Below are 15,858 nucleotides of genomic sequence, written 5' to 3'. Positions count from 1 at the left end.
CAATTCTGTGCCATATCTCGATTTCTCTCTAAGTCTTTTCATTTTTTTGTTCAGGGTTAGCCAAAGATCGTGCTGTTGCCCTCAGCGAAGAACCCTGACTGATACATCAGGTTATAATGAGACTGGAAATGATCACCACAAAGAATTCTCAGCCTCTATATCTGCATTGCCCCCACTTTAAACACTGCCTTCACCCCATGTAGTTCTTTTGTTGGTAATTGTTAATGCGCGTGTGTGTGCTAAGTCACTTGAGTTATGTCTGACTCTCTGCGACCCTGTGGACCATAGCCCACCAGGCTCCTCTGTCTGTGGGAATCTCCAGGCAAGAATACTGAAGTGGGTTGCCATACCCTCCTCCAGGGGGTCTTCCTGACCCAGGGATCGAACCTGTGTCTCTTACATCTCTTGCGTTGGCAGGCTGGTTCTTTACCACTAGTGCCACCTGGGAAGCCCATTAATGCCTGGATTAGCTCACATGAAGAACACCAGGAAGTTTTGCTGTCCTCCTCTGTCTCACCCATGATGCATCTGTTCGTCTTTGGATTCTCAGTATCTTTTTCTGCACTCCTGCCACGGTATGAATTCTAGAGTCCACCTAATTTCAAGTCTTAGGCATGAAAAAAATAACAGTACCCATGGCTCAGAAGATTTTTTTTAAACATCTAGTACAATTCTGTCCAATAAATAGAAGACAAAACATGTATATATAACTGGAAATTTTCTAGTAGCCACATTCAGTTCAGTTCAGTTCAGTCGCTCAGTCGTGTCCGACTCTTTGCAACCCCATGAATCGCAGCACCCCAGGCCTCCCTGTCCATCACCAACTCCCGGAGTTTACTCAGACTCACATCCATCGAGTCAGTGATGCCATCCAGCCATCTCATCCTCTGTCGTCCCCTTCTCCTCCTAACCCCAATCCGTCCCAGCATCAGAGTCTTTTCCAATGAGTCAACTCTTTGCCACATTAAATTTGACCCCCAAAAAAAGCATATGAGGTTAATTTTGATTAATATTTATTTACCTCAGTATTCATGGGGGTCACAAAAGAGTTGGACACAGCAACTAAATAAAAACAAAAACCCCAAAATACCCCAAAATGCAGTCAATATAAAAACATATCAGTAAAACATTTTGCAGGGTTTTTTTTATAAGAAGTTTTCAAAAAATCTAGATTTGTATTTTATACAGATTGTTGTTGTTTAGTCGCTTCTGACTCTTTTGCAACCCCATGGACTGTAACGTGCCAGGCTCCTTCTGTCCGTGGGATTTCCTAGGCAAGAACACTGGAGTGGGTTGCCATTTCCTTCTCCAGGGGATCTTCCCGACCCAGGGATGGAACCCGCATCTCCTGTGTCTCCTGCACTGGCAGGCGGCTTCTTTACCACTGAGCCGCCAGGGAAGTTGTTTTAGACAGATAGTGCATCTCAGTTCAAATGAGCCCTGTCTCAAGGGCACAAGGGCACATGGGCTGTACCCACCAGGGTCCTCTGTCCAAGGGATTTCCCCGGCCAAACTACTGGAGTGAATTGCCACTTCCTTCTCCAAGTGGTTCAGTTATAATAGGCTCGTACATGTCAGTAATACTCTTCCCTGGATGCTAAGAGCCATTCTGGCAAATTACTGACCCTGAGGCAGGGGTTGTGAGAGCCCCCAAATTACAGCCAGTTCGTCCAAAGAGGTGGAGACCCAAGTCTTGTGACTGGCATCTGAAGTGGCATCGGTCTGGTGCCGCTGAGCCCTTTCCTTGTGGGCTCTGATGCTCTACTCCGGGGAACTAGTGTCAGAGTTCCGAAGCTGTAGAACGTCTAGCTAGTGTCTGGAGTATTGGAGGATTCGTTGCTGGTAGAAAGGAAACCCCGTACGTGTTATCTCAGAAGTGTTCCTAGGTAGAAACAGAAACGGTAGTGGCCAGTCCTTCCATGCACACACACACACACACACACACAGCAGACGTAACCCCACCATGTGTTTGCAAGAATGACCTGTCAGTATTCGTTTTGCCTCCACTGCTCTGATCTTGCTCCCTACATTTCAGATTTCTGGCTCCATAATCTGACTGTCAGTATTGTTTGGGGCTCTCTGCCTCAATTCATAGGGCTACTTCAACAGCCCTGGCTTCCCACTTTCCTTAATTAATCTCAACTCTGACAGTTTTGGATAAAAGATCTCCCCCTCCTGCATTCTGGCCCCAAGGAAGCCTGAAATGCTCTCTGGGTTCCTGCCCATCTCCCCAATGTCAGCAGATATTTGGATAAGAACATGCTTTCCCACCTCCATCTTAGACCTTGAATCCTGCCTAGTACTATGGGCTGAACTTATCCCCTCTAAAGTTGATATGTTGAAGCCTTAACCTCCATGGTGACTGGATGTGGAGATAGAAACTCTAAGGGGATGATTAATGTGAAGTGAGATCATAAGAGTAGAACCCTGCTACAGTAAGAGTAGGGTCCTTATAAAAAGAGACAGTCTTCTTCCTCCCTCCCTCTCTCTTCCTCCCTCCCGCCCACCCCCACCCCGTCTCTTCCTTCTACCCCACCATGCGCCCCCCACGTGAGGATATACAGTGAGAAGACAGCTATCTGCAAGACAGGAAAAGAGCTCCTCCCAGAAATCAAATGGTGGACACCTTGATCTTGGATTCCAGCTTCTAGAACTATGAGCAAAGTTCTACCGTCGAAGCCTCCCAGTCTGTGCTATTTTATTACAGCAGCCTGAGCAGACAAACACACCTCCTATCTCTCTGTACTGCTTGCATAAACCATCAGATTAAAATTTCTTTTTCCCAGACAAGAGTTTTTTAATCAGCAATGTGTTACCATGATTATTAGAAATATTTGCTTAAAAATGAGTTAAGAACATGCCATAAACCCAGAGAGTTAACAGAATATTTTAGTTATAAAAAGGGAAACATTCTTGAAGATTGACACTTGCCTGAATTAATCCTGGGTTTACAATCTCATCTGACTTCAGCCTACTGGCACCTAGAACCCACCTCGTGACGTTCACATCAACTCGACAACATACACACTGAATCTGTCATCTGTTCCTGCGTCACAAATGATCCAACGTTCTGCACTTGAAAGCAAGAATAAATATTTAGCAGTAGTAGTAGTTTAGTCGCTCAGTCGTGTCCGACTCTGCGGCCCCACAGACTGTGGCCCACCAGGCTCCTCTGTCCGTGGGATTCTCCAGGCAAGGATACTGGAGTGGGTGGCCATTTCCTTCTCCAGGGCATCTTCCCAACCCAGGAATCGAACCTGGGTCTCCTGCATTGCAGGCAGATTCTTTACCGACTGAGCTATGAGGAAAGGTAATAAATATTTAGTCCATCTCAGTTTCTGTGGGTGGGGAATTCAGGATCATCTCGGCTGGGTGCTCTAGCTCAGGATCCCTCATGAGGCTCAGTAGAGATGTTAGCAGGAGCTGTCATCATCTGGAGGTTTGGAGATTCACTTCCAAGGCGGTTATTCAGTGCTGTTGGCTCACTCAGATCCCTGCCCCGTGGGCCTGTTCTCACGACACAGACTGACTTCCCTCAGACCAAGTGAGCAAAAAGAGAAAGTGAGAGAGCCTGAGGGGGAATTCACGGGATTATTCTGACCTCGTCTCCAGACAACGCAGCGTCACTTCTGCTTTATTTGCTAGGAGTGAGTCACCAAGTCTAGCCCACACTCCAGCGGAGGGAAACCGGGCTCCACCTCTTGAGAGGAGGAGTGTCAAAGAATTTGTGAATGTGTTCTATTTTTTAAAAAACTAATTTTATTGGAGTATAGTCACTTTACAATGTTGTGGTAGTTTCTGCTGTACAGCAAAGTGAATCGGCTGTGTGTGTGTGTGTGTGTGTGTGTGTGTGTGTGTGTGTATCCACGTGCACGCGCTCAGCCTTGTCAAACTCTGCGACCCCGTGGACTGAGCCCACCAGGCTGCTCTGTCCGTGGGATTCTCCAGGCAACAATCCTGGAGTGGGCTGCCATTTCCTCCTCCAGGGGATCTTTCCGACCCAGGGATCGAACCCAGGTCTCCTGCACTGCAGGCAGACTCTTTACCATCTGAGCCACTAGGCAACCCCCAGGGCTTCCCTACGTATACATATACCCACTCCTTTTTGGAGTTTCTTCCCACTTAGGTCACCACAGAAGGCCGAGTAGAGTTCCCTGTGCTGTACAGTAGGTACTCACGAGTTATCCGTTTCAGACGTAGCAGCGTATGTCTGTCGGTCCCATCTCCCAGAATTCATCCCACCCCAGCCCCTCCCTCATCCATATGTCTGTTCCCTATGTCTCTGCGTCTGTTTCTGCTTTGCAGACAAGTCCATCTGTATCATTTTCTAGATTCCTCATGTAAGTGATATTATACAATATTTGCTTTTCTCCGACTTCACGCTGTGTGACAGTCTCTAGATCTGTTTACATCACTGCAGTTGCACAGTTTCATCCTTTTTATGGTTGAATAATATTCCATGTATGTGGAATTGTATGTATGTGTGTACAGATGTACTCATGTATGTACAGATGTAGGTACCAAATCCTCTTTCCATTCTTCTGTTGGGGAACATTTAGGTTGCTTCTGTCCTGGCTATCATAAATAGCACTGCAGTGAATATTGGAGAGCATGTATCTCTTTGAATTATGGTTTTCTCTGGATATTTGCCCAGGAGTGGGATTGCTGGGTAGTATGGTAGTGCTATTTTCAGTTTTTTAAGGAAACTCCATACTACTATTCTCCACAGAGGCTGTATCAATTTACATTCCAAACAACAATGTAGGAAGGTTCCCTTTTCTCCACACCCTCTCCAGCATTTATTGTTTGTAGGTTTCTTAATGGTGGCCATTCTGACTGGTAGGAGGTGATCTCTCATAGTTTTGACCTGCGTTTCTCTAATAACGAGTGATGTTGAGCCTCTTTTCATGTGTTTGCCGGCCATCTGTACGTTGCGAACATATTCAAAGTTGCATTTGCCCTTGATGCGTTTCAGCAGACCACTCATATGATATAGTCTTAAATATTGCAGTAACTAATATTTTGAAGGCTTCTTTATAGAAAGAGGTATTATAAAACAACAGAAGGGATTTACCCAATTACAGCACATTTGCAAAGAAATTTTAACATCCTCTAAAAAAAAGCACCAACAGGAATAAAGTTTCTAGCATTATTTTCTATAAAATGGCAGGCATTCCCATTACTCTTGGATTTTCACTATAATCTCTGCTCTGTTCATTCTTTGGATTCTGGTATGACTCTCAGCTTTGGGTAACAGAACCTGCCTTCACCAGTCCTGATGCCGCAGAATCCATAACAATTAACCTGGCTTCCCATCCTCCCTGCTGTCTGTCCCTAGCCCCTTTGCCCCAGTTGACTCAATTTTTTGCCAATCATCTCTCCTCCTTCTCTGCACTATCCTTTGAATTGTACCTCCATAAATGTTAGTGCATGTCTTGGTTAAACCTGAATTCATGAAACAGTTTTTGGATCCTAAATCTTAAAAGATTATCTGGTAATCCCTAGCATAAGCAAACTGGACAGAACAGATAATTCCACAAGGACTTACATTTATTATCCTGACTTTAAAAATTAAGCTAATCATTTTGCACATTCCACAGTACTTGAGGAAACTATTTGGAGTTCGTCTTCCTAAATTGGATTACTTCAATAAATGAGCATAGCACATGCATTAAAATTTATTTCTGTAACTTATAGACATCAAGAAATACATGTTAGGTCTTCTAAAGATCTAACATTCCATGTATGTGGAATTGTATGTTTGTATGTACAGATGTATGTATGTATGTACAGATGTATTTGGCTTCCCTGGTGGTATGGGGTTAGTTTTGACTTCTATGCTATGATTTTTCCAGTAGTCACGTGCAACTGTGAGAGTTGGACCATGAAGAAGGCTGAGCGCTGAAGAACTGATGCTTAACTGATGCTTGAAGGTTGGTGCTGGAGAAGACTCTTGAGAGTCCCTTGGACAGTAAGGAGAGCAAACCAGTCAATCCTAAAGGAAATCAACCCTGAATATTCACTGGAAGGACTGATGCTGAAGCTGAAACTCCAATACTTTGGCCAGCTGACTCATTGGGAAAGACCCTGATGCTGGGAAAGATTAAGGGCAGGAGGAGAAGGGGAAGACAGAGGATGAGACGGTTGGATGGCATCACTGCCTCAGTGGACCTGAGTTTGCGAAAACTCTGGGAGATAGCGAAGGACAGGGCAACACGGTGTGTTGCAGTCCATGGGGTTGCGATGCGTCGCACGTGACTGAACAACAGCAACTGGGTCTGCCTCTGACTTTCACCTTTATCTCGCCACTTCTGTTATTAAGGCAAACATAATTGCCTGCCTCGGGGAGATAACCTGGTCCCGCCTCCCTGTGAAGGCCTGTGGCATTCTTTGTCTGTGAATAGGGAAGGAAATATTCCATTTCACACCACCTGTGAGATGGCTGTAAGGAAGTGAAACTAGCACCTCTCCCATTCTAGGAGAGAGCTGCAAGAATTCAATGGTCTTTTTATTTTGTTTTCTCACCTTCCCCCTAACTCTGATCCATAAAAAACCCGGCAACCAGCACCAGATATGATTTTTTTTTTTTTTTTGGGAGACGTTAGTCTGCCATCTTTTCAGTCACCCGGCTCTCCAAATAAAGTCATATTCCTCGCCTCAACATCTCGTCTCTCAGATTTATCAGCCTCTCAAGCAGCAAGCAGAGTGAGCTTGAACTTGGTAACAGTGGCTCAGGGTAAAGAATCCGCCTGCCAGTGCAGGAGATATGGGTTCCATCCCTGGATCAGGAAGATCCCCTGGAGGAGGAAATAACAACCCACTCCAGTATTCTTGCCTGGGAAATCCCTGGACAGAGGAGCCTGGCGGGCTACGTCACAAAGAGTTGGACACGACTTAGCGACAAAACAACAGCAACAACAATAATGAGATATTAAAGATACTAAAGACTCCAGTCCTTAGTTTGATAACATTTTAACTGTCGCAAAGAGTCGGGCACGACTGAGCAACTGAACTGAACTGAATACTTATATTCTGACTTAAGCTTTAAGTCAAAATCATTTACAAGTCTGAAATGAGAAGCTGTGTTAGCTTCAGCTTTTTAAAAAGGGCAGAACCAAATGAACTAATGATACAATGATACAGAATGGGATTTAAGAACGATGGCACCCCACTCCAGTACTCTTGCCTGGAAAATCCCATGGACGGAGGAGCCTGGTAGGCTGCAGTCCATGGGGTCGCTAAGAGTCGGACACGACTGAGTGACTTCACTTTCACTTTTCACTTTCATGCATTGGAGAAGGAAATGGCAACGCACTCCAGTGTTCTTGCCTGGAGAATCCCAGGGACGGGGGAGCCTGGTGGGCTGCCGTCTACAGGGTTGCACAGAGTCGGACACAACTGAAGCGACTTAGCAGCAGCAGCAGAAGAAGAGATGATAGAGCTGTAAGGGAGCAAATCCTGCCACCCCGCTATGTGTCTCTTTGGTATAAGGATTTAGACAGATTATTTTTAAGAAACAGAAGACTTTGGAAGTTTTCCTTGTTATACTTCCCCTAAAGTGCCTAAAAGAATTTGGATAAAGGGCCTATTCCCAGAATAGAGTTATCATCAGAGAGATCTGCAAATAGGAACTAAGTGTGATGGGGGAAACTTGGCAGAGCCTGGGCATCAGAGGGCACTACTGTCTCCATGTAAACCAGCACACATTTATTTACCAAACGTTTGCCTTCCCATCTCTATGTGAATTACCTTCCTCCCCTTTGAAGTCTCAAATCACTGCCTCCAATATCTTCTTTTGTCCTTGACTGAATATAATATTTAAAGTTTAATATTTAAGGATTTCGGCTATTTTTGGTGAGTTACTCAGTCTTCCTGAGCCTCTCCCATGCACCCATACTAATTAAATTTTTGTCTTATTTTGCCCCGTCAACCTATCTTGATAGGGACAGAGTAAAGGGACAAAGTAGGTAATTGAATAGCTTATCCCACTAGGGGGTTGTATGTAGAAAAATATATGGGAGACCCCTGAAAGTTAATGGTGACTCCTGAAAGCAGGTTGGTTTAACCACAAAACCAAGCAGGCTTGCTTAGCAACAAAACCATGCAGAAGTGCTAGCCCTGCCCCAAACAATAAAACAGGGTGGCATGAGCCCCACACCCTGCCCAGTGAGCTCAGTACGTGAACGACCCCTAAGATATGCTCTCTGCACACATAAAGGACAATAATTTGTGAATTTAGCTTGACGATGTAGGGACAAGAAAACTCCCTTCCCCAACCTGGAGGAGGAGCTGATAATGGAAGCATGACGTCTACTCAAGAAAGACAAAGGAGATCTTCGCACCCTCCCCACTTTACTTTTGGTTATAAACCTGTAGCCCACTGAGTTCTCAGGCATCTGCTTATAAGCCTCAAACGTGTCCTAGTCTAATACATCACTTCTTATCTATCCCTTTGCTTCTTGCTGAATTCTTTCTGCACTGAGACACAAAGGACTATGGAGCTCTTCAGAGCCCCTGGCAATGGCACCCAACGTTTCAGCCTCATGTCAGTTTCACTCTTGGAACAGCCAGAAGAACCTAGAAGGATAGGGAAAAGTTTCTTCCTCTCTGATAGGGTTAAAGTACCCAAACCAAGGAAGAATTTGAGCAGAAAGTGTCTCCGTACTCTTCCCTTTATAGAGGTTCTGTTCTCTCTGTCTCTCTGCTCCTCCCCCCAGTCTCTTACCCAGGCAACCATCCTGTACACCAATTGTTCTCAAAATCTGGGGGCTTCAACACCACTTGGGGGGCTTTTTATAACACACATCTCTGAGCTCCAGCCCCAGAGCTTCTGACCCCCTGGGCCTGGGATGAGACTAAGAACTGTAATTCTCAAACATTTGGAAATGACATTAACACTGCTAATCCAAGAAGCACACTTGGAGAAGTGTTGGTGCAAATGGAGCCTGGGGAACTTTGTCACAGTGTAGACACCGACCAAGTAAGGTTTTATCTGACGACTTAATATTCCCCTCCAACCCGAGTAATATATTTGCATCTTTAGAAAGGAAGCCTGATGATAAACCTTTCATTCATGTGTACTAAGAGGCTTCAGTCCTGTCTGACTCTTTGCCACCCTGTGGACTGTAGCCCGCCAGGCTCCCCTGTCCATGGGATTCTCCAGGTGAGAATACTGGAGTGGGTTGCCGAGCCCTCTTCCAGGGGATCTTCCCGACCCAGGGATGGAACTCACATCTCTTAAGTCTCCTGGCTTCAGCAGGCGGATTTTTTACTACTAGCGCCACCTGGGAAGCCTAAAACTTTCAAAACCCCTCAAATGAAAGTTATCTTATAGTTACATTTTAGCCCCCCTGACAAGTAATGAGAAAAATATTTTTGCTAGTCAAAGGCTTAACAAATGTTTGCTGAATTAAACATTTTAGGTCAAACGTGTGATCTTAAAATGTGCATTCCAATCTCAGGCCATAATCAGAGATGCAAGAAGTAAAATATTCTTTATCTTTCTGTAACTCAACTAAAATTCCATTTTAATACCCCATTCTACAAAACTGGTGGACGCTTGCTCACAGTCAATTCAGGATCTAACCTCTTCTTCCTCTGGATTGCACTTGTATTTATTATACTCTGCTAGCAAGGAAATGGCAACCCACTCCAGTGTTCTTGCCTGGAGAATCCCAGGGACTGGGGAGCCTGGTAGGCTGCTGTCTCTGGGGTCGCACAGAGTCGGACACGACTGAAGCGACTTAGCAACAGCAGCAGCAGCAGGGCTGCTATAACAAAGCGGTGTTTATCTTCTCATGGTTCTAGAGGCTGGAAGTCCAAGGTCAAGGTGTCAGTAGGGTTGGTTTCTCCTGAGGTCTCTCCCCTCGGCGTGCAGATGGCCACCTTCTCTCCCTGTCCCCACCTGCTCTTTGCTGTATGCATGTGCACCCCTGGAGTCTCTCTGTGAGTAATCAGATTGGACTAAGAGTTTTATCTTAGCTTAATCACCTCTTTAAAGAGCCTGTCTCCAAATACTGTCACATTTTGAAGTACTAGGGAGTCGGACCTCAACATATGGATTTTGGCAGAGACGTAGGGGGTTGAAAGTCAGCCTGTAACACCATGTGGGAACCGGGGAGTTTGTATGCTGCTAAGGCTAGAGGGATTTAGTTCAAGCCTTGAGCCTCACGGCTGCCCTCTGCACATGCTGGCCTGCCCTGGGATGTCCTCACTCCCTCCTGGTCGTCAGCAGTTAGCCCACGCAGGACTCAGCAGGGTTGTCCCCTGTGAGTGGCAGCCAGGCTGCTTCTCTGACCCACTGGGCCACTGCAAGCACCAAGGGGAGATGCTTTCCATCACTTGAGTGGTCCTCACGTGCCTGGCCTGTGCTGTGCCAGGCACCAGGGAACTTGGTGATGCTGGCTCAGGCTGCCCACACGTGTCATCTTGAGACAGCCTCCCATCTGGACTTCCCCCTGCACACGACAGACAGGTCCACCCTCCTCCCCAGCTCATCAGAACCACCGTGGCCCCACCCCACCCGACCTCAGGGCTGGCAGGGGAGGGGGTACAAGCAGTCAGGACGCAGGGCCCCTGTGTCCAGCTACCACATCTGACCTCTCACGACTTCTTTTCTCACAGGCTTAAGCCCCAGCCCCATCGGGCAGGAGAACTCTCTGATCTGTTCTCAGGGCAGGAGGCTTTGCTTTATCTGAACAGATTTGCTTCCAAGCAGACTGTCTGCCTCTCGGTCCTTTCCATCCTCCCGCGCTTGGCCACTCAGTCGTGTCTGACTCTTTGCGACTGTAGCCCGCCAGGTTCCTCTGTCCATGAAATTCTCCTAGCAAGGATACGGAAATGGGTTTCCATTCCCTTTTCTAGGGGATTTTCCCAATCCAGGGATTGAACCCGGGTCTCCTGCATTGCAGGCAGATTCTTTACTAACCGAGCCATTCTCCTAGGTTGCCTAAAGCCTTTGAAATTCAAAACAGAATTGTCTTCTCCTCTCCATTCCATATTTTTCTGCCAAGAACTCCTTCTCTTGAGGCAATAAACACTCAAAGTGGCTAATTGAGTGTGGGGGCGGGGGGCGGGGGTGGGGGTGGGTAGGGATAGGGTAAAAGGAAGTGGGGCTGGGGAAATAAGTCAGTATTTCAGAATGTTCCCTGCCATGTTGAGTTGCAGCTTTGACTAGTGAAATTGCACCAAATGGAAAATGCGGCGACAAAGGACACTTCATCAGCAGATTCGGCTCTTGCACTGTCTGCCTCGTGGAGAAGTTGGAGGCAGGGAGAACCACACTTTCTTCCCGTTTCCCCCACGGGCAGCCCGAGTTCTGCCACAGGCCAGTGCTGGGACTCCATCCTGTGGCTTCAGAAAACCTGGACTTAATAAGCAGCGGAGTTATTTAAAAGTTCTCAAGACTCTTATAATGTGGAATTGACAAATTTCAGCATAGGGCAGCCACAGTTTTTCTCCTAATTAATCAGAAGTGAAAGTTTGTGTTTCTTGTGTTTTTAAACAACATCCGTTTTTGTTTTTTTTTTCCTTTTGAAGAGCAAAATACATAAAAACTTGATGTGGATGTGAAAATAGCATTTCCCTAAAAGCAGAAGTGTAGGTTATTTTGGTAAAATAAGAAATTGTGAGTATCATGAGATAGCCAAGTATAGAGGCCACAGATAAGTGGATGTGTGAAACCGGACAAAAATTTTGGATTAGAGTCATAAGAAAATGAAATCATTACTTTCATTTTTGTAAAGGCTTAAGGCTAAGCACTGAAGAATTGATGCTTCTGAACTGCAGTGCTGGAGAAGACTCTTGAGAGTCCCCTGGACCTGCAAGGAGACCCAACCAGTCCATCCTACACAGCATCAGTCCTGAATATTCACTGGAAGGACGGATGCTGAAGCTGAAACTCCAATACTTTGGCCACCTGATGCGAAGAGCTGATTCATTGGAAAAGAGTCTGATGCTGGGAAAGATCGAGGGCAGGAGGAGACGGGGACGACAGAGGATGAGATGGTTGGATGGCATCACCAACTCAATGGACCTGAGTTTGAGTAAAATCCAGGAGTTGGTGATGGACAGGGAGGCCTGGCATGCTGCAGTCCATGGGGTTGCAAAGAGTCGAACACGACTGAGTGACTGAACTGAACTGAAGGGTCTTACTATTAATTTTCTGCGTTGTACTTACATTTTCCATTATTTCAGTAAAACATATTCTGAATTTTTAAGTTACGGTATGCTATATTGCTTTTAAGTTGCTGTAAGTCGCTTCAGTCGTGTCTGACTCTGTGAGATCCCATAGACGGCAGCCCACCAGGCTCCCCCATCCCTGGGATACTCCAGGCAAGAACAGTGGAGTTACTTTGCAAATGTACCTGATAAATCTAAATGAGCACTTTTACTATTTTCAATGAAAGACCCACAAAAGAAGTGCAGGAAACCCACTGCACACCTATTACATCCTGAATAACTTCAAGGAAAACCAGTTTTGGTTATATCACAAGGTCATCTTTTCCAATTCTGGGCAGAAATCTTCAAAACCCTACCAACAGGAACATCTAACCTCCTTTTACAAAAACAGACTCACATCATCATGACTGTAGTTTTTAAAATGAAGTTAAATTTTTCCACTTCAAATTAATTCTGTCCTTATAAAGTAAAAATTTCCCCTGCATTTGTAAATAAAAGTTCATTCAGTAGAGTTCAAACGTAATGTTTCTGACTTTTTTAACATCTCAAAAGTTCTAGGAGCTAATTTTACTTCATATCAAATCACTTACAAATTTGGTAGCAACTGTCAACCTTAATATACTACATGAGTTTTCACTGTAATAACCCACGTCTTTCTTAAATAAATTTTCAAGTTTCATAAAATTATTGATCTGTCTAAGCCAGTTAGGGGGCTTCCCTGATAGCTCAGCTGGTAAAGAATTCACCTGCAATGCAGGAGACCCCAGTTTGATTCCTGAGTTGGGAAGATCTCCTGGAGAAGGGATAGGCTACCCACTCCAGTATTCTTGGGCTTCCCTTGGGGCTCAGCTGGTAAAGAATCTGCCTGCAATGTGGGAGAGCTGGGTTTGAAACCTGGGTTGGGAAGATGCCCTGGAAGGGAACATCTACCCACTCCAGTATTCTGGCCTGAAGAATCCCATGGAGAGAGGAGCCTGGCAGGCTACAGTCCATGGGGGTCCCAAATAGTTGGACACCACTGAGCAACTTTCACCTTCAAACCAGTTCACCTGGTTTTTAACATGGTTTAGCAATCTCTGATGACTCTTCTATTCCAAGAGGAAAGTCAAAGGAGAAAGTGGTTCTATAACAACATGAAAGTGAAAGTGAAGTCGCTCAGTCATGTCTGACTCTTTGCGACCCGTGGACTGTAGCCCACCAGGCTCCTCCATCCATGGGATTCTCCAGGCAAGAATACTGGCATGGGTTGCTATTTCCTTCTCCAGGGGATCTTCCAGACCCAGGGATTGAACCCAGGTCTCCTCCATTGCAGGCAGATTCTTTAACCTCTGCACCACCAGGGAAGCCCCTATAATAACACACTATGTACTTAATCCCATTCAGTTCAGTCGCTCAGTCGTGTCCGACTCTTTGCGACCCCATAAATCGCAGCACGCCAGGCCTCCCTGTCCATCACCAACTCCCAGAGTTTACTCAGACTCACGTCCATCGAGTCAGTCATGCCACCCAGCCATCTCATCCTCGGTCGTCCCCTTCTCCTCCTGCCCCTAATCCCTCCCAGCATCAAAGTCTTTTCCAATGAGTCAACTCTTTGCATGAGGTGGCCAAAGTACTGGAGTTTCAGCTTTAGCATCATTCCTTCCAAAGAAATCCCAGGGCTGATCTCCTTCAGAATGGACCCATTGGATCTCCTTGCAGTCCAAGGGACTCTCAAAAGTCTTGTCCAACACCACAGTTCAAAAGCATCAATTCTTCAGCGCTCAGCCTTCTTCACAGTCCAACTCTCACATCCATACATGACCACAGGAAAAACCATAGCCTTGACTAGACGGACCTTTGTTGGCAAAATAATGTCTCTGCTTTTGAATATGCTATCTAGGTTGGTCATAACTTTCCTTCCAAGGAGTAAGCATCTTTTAATTTCATGGCTGCAGTCACCATCTGCAGTGATTCTGGAGCCCAAAAAATAAAGCCTGACACTGTTTCCACTGTTTCCCCATCTATTTCCCATGAAGTGATGGGACCAGATGCCATGATCTTCATTTTCTGAATGTTGAGCTTTAGGCCAACTTTTTCACTCTCCACTTTCACTTTCATCCCATTAATAACTTTTTAAAAAAAATCTTTACCACGTTGGCTACTGCGGCTCCACCATCGCGCCATTAAGAAATGAATATGCTCTTTATGTGGGGCTTCCCCAGTGGCTAAGCAGTAAAAAAAAAAAAAAAAGAAAACCTGGCCTGCAGTGCAGGAGACAGAGGAGACACAGGTCGATCCCTGGGTCAGGAAGATACTCTGGAGGAGGAAATGGCAACCCACTCCAGTATTCCTGCCTGGAAAATCGACTAAGCATACACGCAAAGCTCTTTATACCCCCAACCTCCATTCTCTCTACTCTTTTCTCCTAGGATGTTGATCACCCTGATTCCATCTACTATCTCTTCTCCTGTTTCATACATCCATATTTCACACATCCAATGACTCATCCTATCTTTCTGTATCTCTCTTGGAATATTTATCCTTTTTGGTGCTTATTATCTCCTTTGCTAAGTGATAAGCCCCTTATGGATTAGAACCAGGTCCTATATATTTCCCAGCACAATGCCCTCAGGGTAGGATAGATATATGTGTTGACAGATAAATGAAAGAGGGAATGAACAAATGAATGAGATTCTAGTACATATTCTATTAAATAAAGCACATATAATATCAGTATACAATTGTAGCTAAGACACAAAGAGAAAAGTGATTTATAAAAATTATACAACAGTAAATAATAAATAAAGCATCTTTAAAAATACGTAGGAGACGTCTGTTCTCAAACTTGGATAATGTACTTGCATTTCATTAAGATGCTGCTTCCTCATTGGTTTATGACGACATATGAGTTCAATTTCCTGTGCCCTCAACAATGCTGGTTTCTCTTCTGGGTGCAAGCAGATTTATCTGACTCCTCAATCAACAGAATCACCGTCCCAAGGAACATGGGTAAGTGTAAGATTAAAAAATAAAATTTTAAGTAGCTAACATTCTTTCGAATGGTTGTCAGTGATATTTGCAACATTTGGCCAGTTTAGGCTGTATAAATGTGGTGTTACAAGACAGGGAGACATGAGGATGACATATGGTTTCTCTACTTAGAGTGGTAATAAAAAATGTCAAAATTGTCGTGTAAAATAGTTAGGTAAAACTATCAAGACATAAAAGGGGAATGTTTATGCTCTATTTCCTCTACAGGAAACAGCATATTGACAAAGTGGAAATTAAGTGGTTAGAAAGAAACGAGCAAACTCCTGGCTATAGAGCCGTCCAGCACCACTGTTTCACCAACATAGTGGTCTACTGGTAAGTTTTTATACCGTCAGAAATAAAGTGAAATTTGAAAATAATATTTCCAGTATGAATGTTTCCCGCATTATTAATAAAATTGAAAATAATATTTCCAGTATTAATTAATAACTTAATAGGTGACTATTACTTGTCTGACACATAGGAGAGTCTTAATAAGTATATTCAACTGACAAGTGAAGGCAAAGGTTTCCTAGAACAGGTTTTATCTTTGGATCATTGTCATCAATGGTTTGTATTGTTTTAGAAGCTGTAGATTATCTTCTTTAGGCATTAGGCAGAAATTAAAGTCAGAATGAAACCCTTAACCCAAATTTCTCAGCACTGGAT

Source organism: Oryx dammah, unplaced genomic scaffold, assembly GCF_014754425.2.
Source record: "Oryx dammah isolate SB20612 unplaced genomic scaffold, SCBI_Odam_1.1 HiC_scaffold_26, whole genome shotgun sequence".
Taxonomy (NCBI): Eukaryota; Metazoa; Chordata; class Mammalia; order Artiodactyla; family Bovidae; genus Oryx; species Oryx dammah.
This window is presented reverse-complemented; position numbering follows the sequence as displayed.